Raw genomic sequence first — 21,565 nt, 5'->3', positions numbered from 1 at the left:
CTATAAAGTCATGTGTGGAAAAAACAATACAAAATTCTGGGGGGAACTTGATGTTAATGTTGTAACACCTACCACCTAACCACCGGTTGTGTTGAGCCCTACGATTTTTCAATTTGGGCCATATGTAATTAGAAAAACTGGCCAACAACAAATATTGTTTAATATGGCATGGTCTCTCAAACAAATCAAATTGCTGATGCAAAATAATGTCTCAGAAGTTCAGCCAGCTTGTTCACCCTTTCTACAGACTTCTTTTGAGGGATGGACAACCTGGTTGCGGAAACGGAATCCTTCCAAAAAACGAATGGCAAGAGACATAACCGGTGTTGTGGGAACAGGATTGGGAATTTTGAATAGCATCGATTCAGAAGTACTAATGAATAAATTGGCTACCACAGCTGGAGATGTAACCAAATTACAACGGCCCCTGCAAACAACCTTAACAGCTTTGGGGACTCAACAGTGGTTGTTATCAAACATATTACCAAGTTGGGAAAAGGTAAATGTAAATGACCACAAATTGATAATCGATGCACTTGGTGCTACACAAAATAACATCTCTTTGGCTCTCAGTTGTATCCAGGCCCAGTTGTGGATGCAGTCTGTTGCTGCTTTAATTATAAGAGAAGGTGAGGAAGGCACTTCTCCCACTGAAATTCGAAAGATAGTCTGGGACAGTGCCACTGATTTTGAAAAAGAATTCCAGTCCTGGTGGAACTTAGTAAATTTTATCTATGATCCCAGCACAAACACAGCCACAGCCTTTGTACTGACTATACGTAATGCTTCAGTGCATTCAATATTCCCCATCATTGCATTAAGGTTGAACCATGACGGAGCTATTCTCTATCCTTTCGAGCATAGGGAATGGGCCCGTCAAATTGGTGGGAGGTGGCAAACTGTCAATTTGGAAACTTGCATTGTCCGGGAACAACAAGGGTTTATCTGTGAAAGTAATGCAATTAGAGCTCAAGATATCTGCTTGGACACAGAACAGAACGTTTGCAATTTTGAAATTCACCTAAACGAGATTCCTGAAACAGTACTGGTATGTGTAGGCAATGGATGTGCATGCTTTAGAACTGCTTGTGATAGTGTTTTCATAGAAAATTTGGTAGTGAATACTAAGAATCATTCAAACTTTTGTGTCTGTAACTTTACTAGGATTTCAGGATGTGATTTTTCCTATGTAGCCCCAGTTACTTCTCACCATCTTTTGCAGTCAAATTACACACTGATCCACCATCTATTGCCCACTCCAATTGGAATGAACCTCTTTCTGGTGAAGCAATTGTTGCTCCACCAAGATTTGATCGAAATTTTGGAGAAGATCAAGAAAAACGGACAGAAAACTCTAATAGCTGTAAATCACAATGTGGAAAAAATACATCGTGTTTTGGAAAGGGTAAAGACAGATGCTGAACACAGGTGGTGGGATACTCTATTTGGGTGGTCACCTACTGCTACAGGTGTCCTGAACAAATTGTGTCATCCCACCATTGTTCTCTTGATTTTTGTTTTAATTGGTTTTGTTTTATCAGCAATCCTATACATGATGAGTTGGAGAATAATGAAACGGTTAGCGCTATTGGCATCTGTGACAAATGTATCCAGATCGGTTACTGTTGACATCCCTAGGGTTATTGACACAAGGTTTTAAATAGGATAAAATATGATTTTTAACTAGAATTGATTATCTTCAAATTGCAATTAAAATTGTTTAATGAAAATTTTGCTTTAAAAATTTGATTTATTTCTAATCAAAAATTGAAAAATTAAAGACTTGAACAAATTGTTTAAGATTGTTAGTAATCAAAAATGGAATATAATTGATCTGTTTTGTTTTCTTTTTTTCTCCTTTTCCTTATCCTGTCCCTTATATTTTTCCTACTTTCCAGTCTCTGTTTTCCGGGATATGCTACCCACTTGGACGAGTCCTGAAGACACCACAACTGAAGACTCCACCACGACGCTACAAAGGGGTGCTCTTGACAACGATCGTGAGTCACGGGGTTGTGTAAGGGTCGGTCCGAAGTTCCCCTCAATTTTGCCTCTCGACCATCGCAAGGAGGCCTCGAGGACCCCCACCCAGGCTGACTCTGAACAATGGTTTCCTGGCCCGGCCAAGGTGGATGCTCGTGACTGTGTGCTGGTGTATTGTGTTCACTGGACTGTGCTGTCATGGCACCAACCAGAGGTTGTCTTGTACCACCAACTGAGGAGTGCTTGACTGTACCTGTCTCCTGCAGCACCACACAATGGTCCATAAATCTTCCCACCTCTTGGCCAGAGGCCACACGCTTTGGAGAAGGACTATAAAAGAGCGATCCTATGAGAAGGACCCTTTGAGATCTCCCCACGGATGAAGACTCGTCTATCGGATGACCTGTGAGGGGGCCCGTCTCGTCTGTTGGTAGATAGTTTCCCATCCCTTTCTTTCCTTCCCGTCTCCCTATACTTTGTTTCCTATACCTCTCCCCCTTTACCGTAACTGAGTTGTTGGCATTTGATGAAATGCATTGCTGTTGTTGAATAAACTGATTTTCTGCTGTTGAATAAACTGATTTTGTCCCCTGCAATTTGCCTGTTTGCACCTTTAAGATCAAAAGAACCATCATGACCCTCGCTCTGTATTAACAGCGGATCATGAAAGCGGCGCCAGGCGTGGGTGAGGGCGGTGAACGAAGCCACACAAAGACCGTGCTAGTGTGCACCACGTTACAGGCTACTAGGAGAGGAAGGTGGCTGCCTCTCACTTGCCTTCCAAAGTGCCCTTAGCAGGCGAAAGGAGCAAGCTGAAGCACTGCTGCTTGTGCTGCTCCTTAGTTCCCTTGCAGCCCGCTGTGGAAACATTGGCGGTCACTTCTAGGCTTCGAGTTGCACACAGCACCACGGTAACTGCCGCGGAGAAGGGAAATACAGAGTTCAGTGAGGAGCTGGACATGGCTTACGTGCAATAAGTAGAAGGTGAACCTAGGCACTGCCTCTTCAATCTGGCCCCCTCTGCTCTGGAAGCAACTTTTGCAAGGTTGCAAAGGGAGCTGCGAGTATGTAGAATGGAGGGAAGCGAGACGCCGTGCGTTATGCGCCCTTTCAGGGCTGCTTGACAGAGGTCTACTTTAAGAAAACCTTCTTCTTCCTCGCGTCCTTCTCGCTTCGCTCTAGCTGCATGGAGTACACCACAGCGAAGGTGTGAGGAAGGGCAGTTCCCCAGCTTTTGTCATGGCGTGCAACGGCTGTGTGCTACTTTTCCAAGCAGCAAGAGCATTGATAAGTGAAAGCAGTTGTGAAGGAGCTCTTTGAGTGTTCATGTTCTCTTTGCTGCACGGCGCTCACAAGCCCGGTGCCGTGTGGCTTCGTTCTTCGCCTTCTGCTATCCAGACAGGTCTGGACTCCAGCGGTCAGTTTCAGTTCTGCCCAAGAGCTTCTCCTCAGTTCTGCGGGCAAGCATGCCCTCTTGCCTTGGCTCCCAGTGCAAAGTCCCTAGCGAGCTCTCACTCAGTGCAATGCACCCAGAAAGATGCTCTCACTCGTCTTTCAAGGAGCGATTTCTAAGAGCAGAATCAGCAGAAGCACAAACCGGATGATGATTAGGGATGATGTAGTACATGACTCTCCCCTGGCACATTTTCGTGTGCGATATGTCCCTCCAGGTCCTCGGTCCATGCAAAGCTCTATGTACGGTGATCACTGCTACTTGCAGCTGAGAAGGACTGGGGAGCTAGCAGCGAATTCGGAAAGCGTTGAGCACGTAGTCAAGGAGCAAGAAGTGCTAATATCAGCTTCCTCGTGGCGGGGGCGAGCTCCGGCCACAAGACCTTCTCGTCCTGGCAACAGATCTCTGTGAAGGGCGTAGGCGAAAAGCTTTCGTTTTCCATTTGAACTGAGAGAAAGGCAGAATGTTGCGAGGAGCTCGGAGGACAAAGGCGCACGCTCTAGGCGTTGGTCTGACAGTGGCAGGAGTGGCGTCTGAGCGGCATCACCTGAGGGCCCCATGGGGTGGGGGAGTGAGCCGGGAGTGACCCCGAGCGACACCGGAAGTGATATCCGTAGAGCCCGGAAGGCCAGCGGTGGCATCGAGTTTCACGGGTAGGAGGCTGCTATGCTGCTTTGAAAGCTGGAGCTCCTCTGCTCTAGGACAGATTGGGAGAGCTGAGGGCGTCCAATCTGGAGAACAGAAGGCTCCAGGGAGACATTCGAGCCCCTTGCAATGCCTGCTGGGGCTCCAAGATAGCTGGGGAGGGACTTTGGAAAAGGGTCTGGACTCGCAGGACAAGGGGGAATAGCTTCAAACTGCCAGAGGGCTGGGATCGATGGGATATTGGAAAGGAATTCTTCCTTGTGTGGGTGCTGAGGCCTGGCACATGTTGCTCAAAGAGGCTGTGTAGGAGCCCCATGGCAGGAAGTGTCCAGGGCCAGGCTGGAGGGGACATGGAGCAACTGGACTAGTGGAAAAGTTTCCCTGCCCATGTCAGGATGTGGGAAGAAGATAATCTATCATCTCTAAGCTCGCTTCCAGTCCAAACCATTCTGGGATTCTAGGATTCATGGAAGGCCCTTTTCCAAGTGAAGTGTTGTATCTCTTGGCTCCCAGCTTGTAGTTGCCAGTTCTTCTGGAAGCAGGCCTGGCCAAGCAGCTGTGATGAGCCATGGCTTCTCAATAGGACGAGTGTGATATATTTGCAGAGAGGAAGGCTGAAGAGAGATCTTCAAGGCCCAGGTAAAACAAGCAAAGGATTGAATAAAAGCCAAAGGTTGGTTGTGTTAGTCAGTTAGCTGGCTGTTGAAATGGCCCCAGGTCATTTTCAGCATTTCTAATTTGGATTTGTTTGAGTAAAAAATGAATGTGTTACCTCCAGCGTGGGCTCTCCAATGCTTCTCCATGTGCTCCCATCTCTTTGTTGTATATCAGGTTCTATTAACTGAAGACAGAATCATAACACAGTAGTAAAACATTTAGAGGTGTAGCTAGCCAGCTTCAGGAGTATTCAACTCTGCTGTTGACTTTTCTGTTAACTGTAAGCAACACAATCCAGTTACTCCACTTTTCCTCTCTGAGGAAAAGATGATCTTTTTTTTTTTTTCTCATTTTAAAAATAGCCTCGAATGAAGAGAGTTATGCATGTGGCATGTAGGATTCATTATTTTACCTTTCTCTTCTGCTGTCTTTCGCGTACTAGTTTTTTAAATTTTTTTTTGTCACTGTTCTCCATTCAGTAGGTTTGAAAGAATTCTAATTGTTGAGATTATGGTTCTTTGAAGGCTGACTTAGCCCACCTTTTGGGTGAAGGAAAGAAGAAGACAAGGTCCTCTAAGAAGAGTAAAAATCATACTTTAAAGAGACATTCAGAGATGTCTGCTGATGCCATGCAATTACCGTGTAATCAGCAGAAATGTGTTGGAAAATCACCCATCAGTGACTTCACAAGAAAGCCGCACTCAAGACAGGTAAAGAAGAGAAGCATAAAACCCCAAAGGTATGAAATGGACAGATTTTCATTGGGAATGAGCAACTCCTGAATTCTTGGTTCTAGAACTAGGGGCTTGTAATAAATAGACTGTCTCCTTGCCAAACGTAAATTTGGTGTAATGAACTGCTCAATGCCCGTTGAAGTGCAGGGCTAGTAGACTAATATTTGCCATGGCAGGCATATTGTATGGCTTTCCTGTTAAAAAGAAATTGGTTTTGCTCATAGCAACCTAGATATGTACCCAGTCTGACACCTATTTTTTAGGCTATATTTCCATGATGATGAAGTAAGTTTATGTCATGAAGAGGAATGAAGTGATTGCATGCATCCTTTTTTACCCTAAGCCAGCTGCTGAATAATGAGACAGAGACGCTCACTGACGCCAAGGAGTGCCCAAGCTTTTGGGAAAAGCACTGGGCAGATAAAGCCTATTTCCACATTTCTTGCTAGCATCTACTTCAAACTTCATGGGTTTGTTCATCTTTTAGAGCTGTTCTAGATGTCTTTGTAGTTTACATGTACTAAATGTAGCTGGTATTACTTTCATGCCGTCCTAATAGATTTGAAGTTGGGATCTACTCAGGCTTCAATGCCTCAGAAGAAGCAACGTTGATTCTTTGAATTCTATTCTTGAACGTGAGAATGATACTTATGTAGTTAATGAATTAATTAAATCGAATTCACTTGAATGGAAAAATTGTCTTGTTCATGTAGATTTTAACTTGGGAAATTGATATTTGAGTTCTACTTTTCATTGTTGTTGCTTTTCTGTATTCTTTGATTGCACAGATAGCAGATGTACTGACCAAGTATTCTGTGAAACTGGAGGAAATGTCCTTCCTCTTGGCAGCTGATGTTCACAAGCTCATTTACACTAAGGCCATGGTAAATGTTTTACCTGGGGCAAGATAGCAGTCTGAATATTCCTAGAATGTCTTTCTTTCCCCAAATGAAATTCATTTTTTCTGCCTATCAATCACTGAAATATAGAAGAAATTTCTACTTGGCAGGGTATTGATTATCATTTGTGTTCTTTTCTCCCCTCATTTTCTGTAGAAGAGACAATTTTTTGTTTGTTTTTGCATGTCGTATGCTGCTTCTACTTCTGGTTTTATTTTTTAATACACAGAATATAAAGAGAGCACTGCTGGATAATGAGAGGGCAACTGCCAAGCTACTCTTGAATCGAATGAAATCAGAGCTTGAGAAAGAAAAATGGCATCAACTGAAATGGCAAGGGAGAGTCAAGGACTGGAAGCTCATGCAAAAGAAGTGTGTAGTTCAGAGTTTCAGGTCAGAAATGTGGCAGTCTTCTTTTGGACAATGAGCAACACAAAGTGGCTAGTGTTCACTTTTGGTTTCTATCAAAGTAATACTTGATCATTTTTTTCTTTCTACGTGGTATCATGTATGATATCACATATATCATGTGATTCCATTCTACATATCTACTTTCCATCCTGCAGAGAATTTATGGCAAGTGAAGAAATACAGAATCCCCCAACTGTGAATATGGAAATGGAAAAGTTGGTAAAGGAGCAGATGGTACTCAGTGAACAGAGACTGAAGGTTTTGCAATATATCGGGTATGGCAAAAGAGGGTATAGCATATAGGAAAACAATTGTTGCTGGAGTTAATGAAGGACTTGGCTACAAAATGCACTTTGCTTCCTGTCAATGTGTGATTGCTAAATGCAGCAGTAAGGCAGGGTCTACATCTATTTCTGTACAGCTCTTTTGAATGGAGAAAATGCATTCTTGATTTTCAGTGCCCCAGCTACACTTAATAGGTGGTGATCCGGCTCTAAAAATGGAGGAATGCAGAAGTAAATCTTGAAACATAGTAGAAATGGGCAAAGATGTGTGGAGAGCTAGAAGTTGGTGCTTTTGTCAAGGCATTTTTTCTCCATGGCGTGGGATTTCATTTGCGTAATAAATTAAGAGAGGAGTCTGGATAGAAATCGAACGTTGCTACGTTTGAATATCCATCCTGAACACAAGACACATTGGTGTGGGTGCAGTGCATTACGATCTTTACAGGGAGGTTTTTTATGGTTGTTGTAGGAACAAGGTAGATGACATTTAGTTGCTTATCGGGCGGTAAACGGTTGGCCTTGAACAACAACAATCTCAGGTTTATTTTCATTGCCAAGATGGCTGTAAATAAAAGAAAGCCCAGTAGAATGGATATTCGGATTCATAATTTTATATTTGGATTACTGAGTGGTTTGTATTTTAGGATACCTGACTCTTCTTTCCTAATTTGATAGCACCTTGTTGCCTCCAACACGTGCCAAATCTGATGGAAACAAATGGTGCAGAACTCTGGAGAATTGAAACAAAAGTCTAGGTAGGTCGGCAAATCCTAAGAACAGTCTGTTATTCAAGCAATATTTTCTTTTCTCCCGGGCAACGATGAGGCAGTGTCTTGGTTTAATTTTGACTTTCCCGGCCAACGCACTGAATTAATGTATTCAGTTTGAATTGCCAATTTGAATAAAATTTTTTTTTCTGTTGTGAGACAGAACCAGGAGCAAAAGAGCAAGGCAGGCCTAAAACTTGAGAGAGTATAAAAGAAAATTTATTAACTACACAAACAAAAAGATAGGGGAAAAAAAATTCAAAATAAGATTTTTTAGATCACTCCTTCCCTCCCTCTCCCAATCTTCATAACAACAAAACAGACATATAAGAAATACTTCGGTCAGTGCCCAATTTAGTCTTTCTCAGTTCACTTCTGGAGAGAGAAGCCTCTTCTTGTTGAAGTTGTAGGGATTTTTCCCACAAGAAGGAAAAAGACAGTTCTCTTGTGGTTTTATCTTTCACGATTTGCATCCGCCCAGGAAACTGCATCCGTGACGCTCCTCCCAACTCTACAGCCGTCCCAAAGTTGTAGATGTGGGCCATGTGTGTCCCGTGGGGTATTACTTTTAAGAATGAAATGTTCAACAGCAAAGATACTCTCTGTCTCCTTTCTCTCTGCTCAGGCTTCATCTTCAGAAAACTAAAATTCCCTTCTTTTCTCAGGGCAGAAATTCTCAACACAGGTGCTTTTTAGTCAAAACATCTATTAAATGGAACATTTCCATCCCCCTATGTCTCTTTCCATGGTTTATAGGAATATTCAGTACATAAGTTCATTCCTACAATTTCATAAAAAGATTTTCAGCCATTTCAGCATCTTCTCATTCTTCTTCCAGCTTAAAAACTTAGCTCTTACATCACTGACTTCAGAAATCTTCTTATTCCCTTTCATATTCAAAGGAAAGGCTGGAGGCTTTGCAAATCTTATCTGAACACTAAAGAGTTAAAGTTTAACACAACTACTAAAGTTGGGCCAGGCTCAGGCCGTGCTGGGGAGGGCAGCTGAGGTGTTAATCAGCCTTTCTGGGCCTGGGCAGCAGCCCCACACTGCTCATGGCCACCCGGGCAAGCCCGGCCCATCCGGCAGCAGCAAGAGTCGGCCTCCCCCCACGCCAGAGCCGCGGGCCCGTGGAGGAGGAAGCCGTGAAGGTCTTATCACACAACTTTTTCTCCCGCCGGCCATCGGGTCCCCCTCGTTGGCAAACGGGGCCCAAGCGGCCTCCCTAGCCTCCCCCCCCGCATGGGGGAGGGGGAAGCTCGGGATGATGTTACCTGCCCAGCCGCCAGAAAGACCAAGAGAGTCAGTTCCGGATTACCTTCCTCAAAATGTGTGTTCACGGAGCGAACTAACTTTCTCTAATTGGCTGTTGCAGGTATCCCAACCCCCACAGAGGAAATTCCCTTAGGAAGAATCTCTTCTGAGTTTCTTCTTCCTAAGTCAACCTTTCACAGGCAGACAGTTGCTTTGAGAGTGCATGTTTGCTCTATTCCTTGTTCCGTGTGTTCCCACATACCTTCTCAGTTGCTTGGAGGCGGCAGTAAGAGCCAAAGAAGCTGCCTGTGGCATGGCTTTCCTTTGGCCAGTACAAACACCTGTGCATGGTGAGATCTAGCAGGAACTGTCTTGGTTAGAATGAATCTGGGGGAAATCAAAAGGTAATTTTGACATGGATCCCTTCTCCATCATACAAAAATACTCCTTTTTAACTTTTGGAGAAGAAGAGGGGAAGTGTGAGAAGAAGAGGGGAAGTATTGGAGATACTTCCTTTCTCTGTGTCCTTGCAGCATGCCTTCCCTCTCTGTGTCTGCCTTCTCTTGCTCCAGAGCACATCCTGTTGGGATGTTTGTAGCCTGTATAGCAGCAAAGAAGTTGGTAGCGATTGTAAGTACCTTGCTACTTTGAAGCATAATGATAAAGAGCTGTGTATGAAAATGTCTTGATTTCTTTGGCTGGTAGTGTCTGGTGTCTGTAGGCAAAGGTCTGTAGGCACTGCTGGCATCTGTTCCGTGTGCTGAGATTCAGCACATGGTCTCTGTCATGTTTCCATGTCACACTGCACTATGAAAGATGGGAATTTTGGCTGTGGTCTGTTCCATAGCATTCAGACAGCCCTAATGTGGAGTGCATGGAGAAAATGAGCATCCAGTATGAGCTGGTCGAGGGCAAATGTCAGGAGAAAGGGCAGATGTGCAAGTTGAGTGCCACAGCTTTTGGCTGTGATAGCCGTGTTCCAATGTGTCATTCGAGTAAAATGCGTCTGAGGATGCACCAAACATTGAGATAACAAGTGGAATTCCTTTTTAACCTCCGCCTTACTCTGTTCAAAAAGTAAGCCATCCGTTTGGTTTCACAGCAGTAGTTGGTATTTGTACTTGAAATGTGGAAAAGTTGTAACAAATGCCAGTAATGAAGGGAGTGCTGTCCTGCGTGGATGTGGAAGATGCAAGGAGCCTCAGCCCTTGTGCTAAATCTGTCTTATCTTGGGAAAGAAATTCCACCTCTGCCTCAATTTCTCCCTTTGTGTCCAACCAGATGGTATTGTTTACTAATCTAATATGGCATGTAAAAGGCTGAATCTATCTTTGTCCATCACAAGAAAAGAAACACTACGTTTAGCCAGGCTCTCTGAAAGCCACACAGTATTACTTCTGTGCATGTCAATAAATTGTTCTTCTTTTCCATCAGATGACCCTGTTGGATATGAACATTTGCAGAGCAGGAGATGCTGAAGTTGTGCGCTTCACCATGCTTCAGATGACTGAGAAACTAAAATGTAGGGTTGAAGAAGAAGTGGAGCGCGTGGATGTATGACGTTTCTTCCACCCACTGCCTACCTCACCTGGGCTACCGGCTAGCTCCGGGAAGCCTGCGTCGGTGAGTGGCCCCTCTCCGGCACCACTCTGGGAGCCGCAGAAGAGGTATAGCAACAGCTACGCCTGGGCGAGTTGTCAGGGAGGGACAAAGAGGCACAGGAGAGACCTTTTACGGTTCTGAGGGAAGGGATTTATTGAAGGAAGAGGCAACAGGTCAGGAGGTTGGGAGAGGGAACCGCAAAAGGCAGTTTGAGGGGTTCTACACAGGCTTAAGTATGGGGGAGGAGCAAGGGGAGGGCCAATAACGGTTAACCGGGGGAGGTACAGAAGGCGGGGAAAGGGGTACATTGAGCCAATAAGGTAAACTGAGGGTGGGGATACATACAATATAACCAATCATGAATACAAAAGGGAATGCTTGACACAGAAACTTCTAGAACAAAGGGAGGGGCTACAAAGGATTGACATCCAGTGGGGCAGGGTTTAGGGTGAGGGAGAGGGAAGGTTCCAGATAAAGGGGAGGGGTTTATGATGACAGACTAGGACAAAGGCGGGAAAGGGAAAAACCATTAAGTACTTAACTTAGGGGAACGAAACTGGGACCAACCATCAACACAGAAGGAAAATTAACATTAAACAACGCAACACTACATCTCCCCCTTTCTTTTTAAACAGAAGTGTCATTTTCAAAGTCCTCGCCAGAGGTGAGCCCATTCTTTTCTTGCTCAACTGCTTTCATGTCTTCACCATTTGGGGGATCTTCGAGATCCCAATCCAGGATAGGCCCCACCTCTGTGCGGTTAACTTGTGGTGATGGGGAGATGCTGCGGACAACTAAGGTCTTAAAAATGGGGTTAGCAATATAAACAAGAATAATAACAAGGACAATAGAAATAATGGTTTTGACAACTGAAGCCAGCCAACCCGAAAGTCCCCAGCCTTTAAAGATGTTTCTCAGCCAGTCTTCGGATTCCTCCTTGATGTTCGTGACAAGACCTTTTATTTGCTGTATCTTGGAGTGGACACTGCTGCTCCGAGATGACAAGTTGAGACAGCAGAGGCCTTTGAAGTCCTCGTAGCCGTGGCCATGCGCAAGCAACAGGAGATCTATTGCTGCCCGATTTTGTAGGGTCGCCTGCCTGGTAATTTCCTCATCTGCTAGAAGGTCGCTTAAGGCCACTGACGTAAGGTTTGCCTGTTTCACTACCCAGCACTCTAGGCGGCCCAATTCACCTAGGGCTTTAGCCGCTGCCATCCACGGTAAAAAGATGGAGACAGCAACTCTTTTGGACTTAGACCAATGAAAAAGATCTGCACTGCAATTTTCATCCAAATTATGAGCTTGTCTCTTTTGGATTGCCAATTTCGTGCTTTTAGATTTCCAATTCGAAATTTGGGTACGGTTAGGCGAAAACAGGGTCAGTCATCCAAGGGTGCACGGCCCTCCTATCAGGCGAGAGGGGATGCCTGCCCACGCCCGGTCGCCACAGATCAAGAAGACCCCCTTACCTAGCTGACGAGGTTGGTCTACAGGGGTCCCCTCAATCTGGGCGGTGGCGTTGCACCACGTGGCAGCTCTATAGTCAAGGTTGGGTTGGATAACGTTTAGGTATGATTCGGGGTTGGACCATCTATAATGATTCTGAACATAAAAAGGGGATGGGGCTGAACCAAGTAACTCTAATTCCTGAGGTTCCTCGGGTGCTTTGGGAAGGTTTTTAGACCACTCCCGCCACACCCAGAGGGGGTTGGTCATAGGATAGGAGGCACAGGAGGGGTGCCACCACTGGGGGTTAAAATCATCCCGCATATTGATGATTGTCTTGGGATATTCATCGGGCTGAAATGGGATCCCCACCATGCAGGTTGAAAGTGGGTTCCCTGTTGCCGCAGTTGATAAGCAGAGATGGTCCTGCTGCATGGCCTGGGCCAGGGTGACCCACACATTCTTCCTCGGCTGCAGGACTATCCACTCCAGCGAAGACTGGCAGAGGCACGCCCAGATGACAAGGGCGTACCACATCCTGGGGCTCCGGGTGGCTGACTAAAACAGAACAGGAAAAGGGAATGGGTTACTCAAATAGGTCCTGAACTTCAGGGGGAGGAAACAACTTGGAGAAGGGGCTGTCCCGCCCTCTGGGGGACCCTTGGTGTTCCAGGGAGGGGCGCCAGTGACGACAAAGCGCTGCATATTTGACATCTCCGGAGGTTGGCCCTGACAGATGTCCCTGACTGGCAGTATAGGGCCGGACCCACCTTTGAGGGACCCGCCTCAAACCAAAGGGCGTGGATACGCAAGCGTACCCAGGAACCCAGGTGACTAACTCATGTGGGCCCTCCGTTTTACCAGGCTCCGGGTTCTTCACCATCACGGGAGGGTGTTTTCTCAACTGTAATGATGAAGAGTTCGTGAAGTGCCTCACAGTGGGAGGACTCAGCACTTCGAAGGAGCAGTTAAGAAAGTTGATGGTAAAAAGGGCTTTATGCAATTTAGTGTGAGGTGTATCGAATTGAGTATCGCCCTGTTGCTGCTCCAGGACCCGTTTGAGCGTTTGGTGGGTGTGCTCAACCATGCCCTGACCTGCGGGGGAATAACGGGATGCCAGTCTTATGTTTGATTCCCCACCTCTGCAGGAACTCCCGGAAGGCCGTGGAAGCATATGCTGGGCCATTGTCTGATTTCAATTCCCTTGGGATCCCCAACACAGAGAAGGCCTGTACAAGGTGTTTCTGTACGTCCTTGGCCTTCTCCCCTGTGTGGGCAGAAGCGAAGACTGCCCCGAAAATGGTGTCCACACTCACATGTACATATTTCAACCTGCCGAACTGCGGAACGTGGGTGACATCAATCTGCCATAAGTCACAGCTCTCCAGGCCTCTAGGATTGATGCCAGAGCTCAGGGTTGGCACCCCAGGCTTCTGGCACTGGGGACATGTGGCCACAATGTCCTTGGCCTGATCACGGCTTAGTTGGAATTGCCGTACCAAGCCAGGCGCATTCTGATGGAATTTCTGATGGCTCAGCTTTGCCTGTTGGTAAATATCAGGAATCCTGGCCATATCGGCTCGTGCGGCCAGGGTGTCCGCTCTCTGGTTACCCTCGGTGATAAAGCCTGGCAGGTCTGTGTGCGATCTTAGGTGCATCACGAAGTACGGATGCTCTCGGTGGGAGACAGCATATATCAGCTTCGAGAGCAGACTGTGGAGGTTCAGATTAGAGACTTCTTTCAAAACAGCGTTCTCTGCCCTTGACACCACACCCGCTACATAGGCCGAAGCTGTAACCAAATTAAGTGGCTCTGAGAACCTCTCGTAAGCTCTAACGACTGCATCTAACTCAGCAATTAGAGGGGAACCCTCAACAACCTTAACATCTGCCTCCCACTGCTGAGTCTGGGGGTTCTTCCAAGTCATTACTGACTTGTGCGAAGCCCCAGATGCGTCTGTAAAAACTGTTAGAGCTTTGAGCGGCACCCGGCTCAATTTTTCTTTCGGGACCAGATTGAAATTTGAATTCAATAATTTATGACTTTGGTGGTGGACTGATGTTTGTCCTGTGTAGCTATCAAGGGCAAAGAGAAGAGTCTCATTCTCCTGGAGCAAATGCTAGAAAACCTCCTTAGTCAGCTTTCCTGATGATAAGGCAAGTGGTACTCGGATGAATGCAAAATCGCAACCCGCCAGCTCTCACAAACGGGCCCTGGCCTTCATGATCAGCTGCGCCATCAGCTCCTGTGGCCTGGTGATACTTTTGGACCACTGATGACTGAGGAACACCCACTCTATAATCAAGAGGGGGTCCCTCTGGTCCTGGTCCCACTGGTAAATGAGGCTGCGGAGGTGCGGCAGCCGTCCCAGGATAATGAACTCAAATTGCAGGTTCGGCAGGTAGCGATGGGCTTGTCTCGTCCCCATCACCTTCTCTACCTTTTCCAGAGCTGCCCTCACATCTGGGGTCAGCACCCTAGGAGAAAGTAACTCATCTCCCCCTTTCAATAAATTGAAAAGGCGAGCTAGGTCCTCGGTGGTCAATCCTTGCCAGGGTCTGACCCAATTCAATGACCCACACAGCTGGTGGAAATCCGCAAGGGTTTTTGGCTTGGTGTTAATTGCCAATTTCTGTGGGACAGTAGTCCTGCTGGTAATTTGGAGCCCGAGATATTTCCATGGGGGCATCCTTTGAACATTCTCCTTCTGGAGCTCAAACCCTGCAGAGATCAAAACCTCGAAGACAAGGTCAAGGACATACTGCAGTATGTCGTCTGTGGGGGCACAAATTAGCACGTCATCCATATAATGCAGGATGACGGCCTCCCCTGCCTTGGCACGGACAGGAGACAGCAGTAAGGCCATGTACTATTGACAGATACTGGGGCTGTTCTTCATGCCCTGAGGCAGTACCTGCCAATGGAAGCGCCTCATTGGGGCTTCCCGGTTGATGGATGGAACCAAGAAGGCAAACCGTGGTGCATCGTTGGGGTCGAGGGGAATGTGGAAAAAACGATCCTTGATATTTAGGACTGCCAGATTCCAATTTTGAGGCAGCATTGAAGGCAAGGGCATACCTGGTTGCAGAGACCCCATGTCTTCTATCTTTTTATTTATTTCACGAAGGTCGTGAAGGAGCTGCCACTTTTCCTTCCCCGGATTTTTGATGACGAAGACCGGAGAATTCCAAGGGCTCCAGGTTGGCTCGATGTTACCTTTGGCTAACTGCTCCTCCACGATTTCGTTGAGCGCCTGCAATTTCTGTTTGTTAAGCGACCACTGATCTATCCATACTGGTTCATCAGATAACCAATTCAGTTTCTGGACAGGGCACTCCACAGTGACCGCTAAGAAAAATCCCGCGGGGTTTTCGGGATCTCAATACGAACACCCCATTGCGACATGGAATCTCTGCCCCACAGGGGAACTTTATACTCCATAACAAAAGGGCGGACATTAGCCACCTGCCCTTCAGGTCCCTCAATTTTAATTACGCTTTTTGACTGCCGAGCCAATTGGGCCCCCCTGACTCCTTGTATTCTGCCAGCCACGGGTTGCAACTCCCAATGTGACGGCCAATTCTCGGTTGGTATAATTGTCACATCTGCTCCTGTATCGAAGAGTCCGTCGAGGTAAAAGTAGTCTTCACCCCGACGGAGTCCACATCCAATGGTTGGTTTATCCTCACCAATGACTTCTGCCCAATAGACGCAGGGATTAACCGGTTTCGCCACGATGGTGTTGGGCACTGGAATCGCCTGCGCTACTAGTTGTTCCTTTGGCAGGAAGTATGGTGGCTGGATGCACCGTGCCAGGAGAGAGAAACGGTCCGGACACAAAAGCTGCGTCTGCGGGACTATTTCAATCTCCGGAGGGGTACACTTTGTATCCCCAAGCACAACATACGTGCAGTCGAGTCCAGCGAACAAACCCGGTGATGTGGGCTTCACCGACACCAACAGCCAGTCCTGTGTTTCAAAATAAGTGTTATCTGTCAGGGCCAAGCTCAGGGGAGGACGAGGAGTCCACCCTGGAGCTATTCGTCGTGTTCGGTAAATGTCGGATCCGGTGGGAATGTCACATCCGGTACTAATATTGCCCCACATCAAGGTTCCCCCCCCGGCCCGCCTCATTTTTGTTTTCACCAGAGGCGGGGTCGCGCTCCCCCGTTAGTTTTATTTTGCTTGTGTGTTTCCTCCCACCTCCCCCTGCCCCTGCCGGTTATAGATTTTATTTTTAAGAGGGCACACGGGCGCGATGTGACCAAGCTGATTGCAGAGGAAGCAGCGCACAGGGAAAGTCTTTGCGGCTGCAGTCATCGCCGCCATCATCACTCCTCCTCTGGTGGGAATAGGTGGCACTGGCACAGCTGCGCGCTTGACACAGGCCTCCACTATAAGCTGGAGAGATGGCTCAGGGTAGAGAGGAAGAGTTGTTATAACCTGCTTACATGCATCGTTAGCGTTTAACTTTATCATTTCCATCATTAGTTCTTCTAGGGTGTCCTGGTTTTTCACTTGCTTTTTAATTTCTATCTTTAGCCTCTCCACGAACTCAGTTATAGGTTCCGCTGGCCCCTGTTTGATGGAGGCATAGTGGACACGGGGCTCGGTGGTCGGCATCACCATGAATGCCTTCTCGGCAGCAGCTTGAATTTTTAAAATCACAGGTTGTGGAATTTTTTCTGCCTGTGCTTCTGCCTGGGACCACTGCCCTTCGCCTCACAAATGATCCATCGTGATCGGTTTTTTGTCTGCGTCAATGGCGCACTTGAGGGTCTCTAAGAGCTCAGGCAGGAGTTCCCCTAGCATCCTTTTCCATGTGTCCTCCCACAATCTGTACTCAATTGATAGGAGGAGACATTTAAACAATCCTTTCAAGTCGCTAGGGACCAAGATATTGGAGGAGAAAGTAGCTTCCAATGAGCCTTTAAAATATTCACTCTTTCTCCCGAACTCCTTCTGTGCCCTACAGAACTCCTTTCTATGGGAGTATTCAAATGGCCGCCAATTTGGAATACTCCTTTGCCAAGAATAAAAAACAGGAGCGGCAATGAGTGTGGTCTCCGGTTCCGGGTTCCGATCCCCTGGCCTGTCACTTCCGTCATCCGGAGCGTGGGAACTGGAAGGAGGGGCGTGGGAATCGGAAGTCGGAAGCGGAGGGGCAGGACCGCTTACCGAGGAGGAGCCAGAACACTAGCAACATTCATGGTGATGGGTGGGACCTGTTGAGCTCGGGGGCCGCCTCTCTGGGGGTGGAGTAAGAGGAGGAGTTTTAGTAGGAGGAGGAGAAGGAGGAGCCTGGGGAGGAGGAACACCCCTCCCGTGGGAGGAGACAGGGGCAGGACTTGGGGAAGGAAGCGGGAACAGAAAGGGGTTGGGACACGGTGTAGGGGGCAGAGCCATAGTCGGAGGAGGGTACGGATCAATGAAGAAGGGATTCTGGGAAGTAAAAGGAGCCAGAGCACAAGGGACCGGCCACGCCACGTGGCCGGCGCCATCTTGTGCGCCGGAGTCCAGGAGGCTATTTTGTGGCTCCGGGGGGAATGACTGGAACCTGACTGACTTTGGGGTTTTTGGGGTAGAGCCTGCGGTAGGAGCGGGGGAGGGTTTTGAGGTACATTTACAAACTTTACAACTCTTTAAAGCAGGTTTCAGGGTAGAACTCGGGGTGCAACTGGGAGAGATGGAACTGCGGGAAGAGGGATTAGGGGAAGGCTCCCTGAGGGCTGGTGCCTTGCCGCACGGGCTAGGGTATCAGGAGGACCGAGAGGGGCCAGGCGAGCAGCGGCTGGTCTCCCTGGCCGGGCTGGTCTGCGATTGTTTCCGAGCTGCCCGTCTCGGATCCCCCGATGCAGGGGAAGAGGGATTGGAACGAGGGTTAGGAGAGGGGGGAACAACTGGGGGAACCCGGGATGGCTTGCTTCCCTTCCCCGCCCTCTCCTGGCGGGGCGGGGCTGGGCGCACGCTCCCTGCCTTTTCTTTTACAGCTGTACGAATTTGAATGCATAAACTGAAAAGCCGATCCACGGAGGTGTCGTCCTGATTGCTCAACACCATGAGCCTTTGTCCCACTAGTTCCCAAAATTGGACCAACTCCATTTGCTGGAATGACACCCCGGGGAATTGGGAAGCAAGCCATTTTATGAACTTCTTTAGCGAACCCCGTGAGAACTTTTTTTTCCCTCCCTCCAGGGTGCCCACAACTTGGAATAACATCTCCCGCTGCTGTGTGGACAGCTTTGCGCCCATTATGGTGTGCCTCGTACCCACACAGCAGAACTCACTCTCCCACTGCAGCAAAAGAAAACTGAAACAACTGAGAATAAAGGTCCCAGGGCCAGTGAGTCCCCCACCCTCAGGGACTAAAGGAAGGGGTGTTTTTACGGGCCCCCACACCTAGGGCTGCACACCCCACCCCGCCTAATGGTAAGCCCCCCTGCACCCCATTGGGGGATACTTACCGGCTCCGTAGGCCTGTGGAACAGGAGCTGCAACAGGAGGTCCCTCCGTCGAAAGAGGTCCTCCGGGGGCAGAGGTTTGCCACCTTCTCCCCGGGAGCACTGCCAACCGGGCATGCTCCGACCAGAGTAGTCGAAGCCCAATGCCTCTGATCCTCAGATCTAAGAGGCTCTTCGTGGGGTCACTGGCAAAGTGGCCCTGCGGTGATCACCAAACTGACGTTTCTTCCACCCACTGCCCACCTCATGTGGGCTACTGGCTAGCACCGGGAAGCCTGCGTTGGTGAGTGGCCCATTCCCAGCGCCACTCTGGGAGCCGCAAAAGAGGTGTAGCAACAGCTACACCTGGGCGAGTCATCAGGGAGGGACAAAGAGGTGCAGGAGAGACCTTTTATGGTTCTGGGGGAAGGGATTTATTGAAGGAAGAGGTAACAGGTCAGGAGGTTGGGAGAGGGAACCGAAAAAGGCAGTTTGAGGGGTTCTACACAGGCTTAAGTACTGGGGAGGAGCAAGAGGAGGGCCAATAACTGTTAACGGGGGGAGGTACAGAAGGCGGGGAAAGGGGTACATTGTGCCAAGAAGGTAAACCGAGGGTGGGGATACATACAATACAACCAATCATGAATACAAAAGGGAATGCTTGACACAGAAACTTCTAGAACAAAGGGAGGGGCTACAAAGGATTGACATCCAGTGGGGCAGGGTTTAGGGTGAGGGACAGGGAAGGTTCCAGATAAAGGGGAGGGGTTTAGGATGACTGACTAGGGAAAAGGTGGGAAAGGGAAACACCAATATGCACTTAACTTAGGGGAACGAAACTGGGACCAACCATCAACACAGAAGGAATATTAACATGAAACAACGCTACACAACAGATGTACGTTTCTTTAATTGGTGACATATATTTTCATCACTCCTTGGGATTAGTCTGTTCTTCCTGTGCTCCCACCTGCTATGCCTTCTGCTTGGTAGGCTATTGATGTCACCTTAGAAAGAGGTCCATAGTGTGACAAAACACTCCAAAGAAACAGTTTGGTGTGGAAGTGTTTCACGTGGAAGTGTTCATAATTCTTGTGTTTATTATTTGTAATATAAATAGATTGTACTTTTATGATCATTTCTATCTGAAATACATATGATAGCGATGAATGACGTATGGCCCACCCTGCTTAAGACCAGACTTTTAGGAATAGCTGGAAATGATCTCCCAAAGATCTTCCAATCTTTTCTATACATAAAAAAGTCGGGCAGTTGTATCTAAAGGGATAAATTATAGAATGTGATTTGGTGCTTTATGGTGCCAGAATAAACATAAGTTTTGATAATCTGCATTCTTAGCAGTTTACTTGGAGACTGATTTTTTACTCTCCAGATAGAAGACGCCATGTTGGATACCAGTCATAAAATTCCAGGCAGCCTTTTATCATGTTACATATCCTCTTACTCATTCATTTCACCTTCCAGCAGTTTAGAAAGAACTTGTTCACTTGAATGTTTTTCTTTGGAGTGATTTTAAGGAGACGGCTAAATGGCCATCATACAGGTAGAAACATAAAAACTAGGGTGAGCTAAAAAGACAGGAGTTCTTAATGCAAAGAGCCCTCTGAAATTCAAAATACCTGCTATAAAATTAAAAATGTAATCTTTGACTTTTAGATGGGAATTTCTACTCTTCAGTTTCATTCTGTCAGGTGCATTTTTGCTACCTGCTTGATTCACGCTGAATGGACAGTCCTGTCTTATTCTTGGTATGGCAACAGTGATAGAGATCACTGCTGCTTTCTGTCGAAAGCGGCTGCAAGTTGCTATTACGAGATCTTGTGCAGGTCTAGAGTCTGATTGGATGTGAGGTTCTCATTGTTTCAACAAGCAACTTGGGGTGGCAGTGTCAGAGGTGTTCATTATCTAGGAAGATTTTCATAGGCCATGAGTTTTGCTGAGGTAGCTTTCTCTTCTGGGTGTAGAATATATGTGCATAATTAACTTCCTTGAATCCTAAATAGTTGGGGAGATTTTAGTATCTACGAAACCATTTTTACTAGCTTTTTTATGTGGCCTTAGATGATGAAAGTGATCTGGATACAATTTTAGAAAAAAGCAAAACGGTGAGCTGTGAGGAAGAGCTGAAGGAGTATTTGGAGAACACCCTTTCTTCTTGAGATCAAATTAGAACAAGGTATGAATTTTGTATCGTCAACTTAAAAGGTAGAGCATCTTTGAACATTGGTTGCACTACTTAGGCCTTGTTTTAATGCTGTTGTGTGAAGGTATGGAAAAAGAGTGCTTTTCACTTCATGTAAGAATATAGAATAATGTCCCTACTGAACAAGATTAAGGCAAATAATGCCCACGGTTTAGGAATGGGACAAAGGAAGACTGCTATCATTCAAAAACCATAGCACATCAGTATTACTGTGCATACCATCACATCCATGCCTGATTCAGAAGGTAAAAGTAGTAGCGCAGATTCTTGGATCACCGGAATCAGAAGTTGGTCTGCACCATCATCTCTTCACTCATAGATTTGATCTCATTCAAAGTTCTAGGAACTCAGACGTTTAAGATAGGCAAGCACTTGCAACTTCAAAAATCATCTAAAAATTGGTACAATCCCGCTCTCCATCCTGAAGTTCTTAGCAGCAGCTCTGAAGGCATAGATGATGCAGCACTGTTCACACAGCCAGGAGGTCTTTCCTACCTGCTCGATCAGAGGCACATTAGAAGAGCAGTATGGACCTGAGTGCCAGATGCACATACCTTCACACACCTCGCAGTGGGACTGTGGTTAGAGCTGGAGGTTTGATACTCTAAATAATAATTTGAGCCGTTAAAACAAAGCCAGAGCTAACAGACCAAGTGAAAATACAATGCCAGGTTGCAGAAAGAGAATGTTACCTATCTGAACACCTACATAAATTCCCCATCATTCTCTTTGTTTAGGAGACCAAGCCAATGTCCGTGTAAATGA

This window comes from Sturnus vulgaris, chromosome W (assembly GCF_052056855.1).
Source record: "Sturnus vulgaris isolate bStuVul1 chromosome W, bStuVul1.hap1, whole genome shotgun sequence".
NCBI lineage: Eukaryota > Metazoa > Chordata > Aves > Passeriformes > Sturnidae > Sturnus > Sturnus vulgaris.
This window is presented reverse-complemented; position numbering follows the sequence as displayed.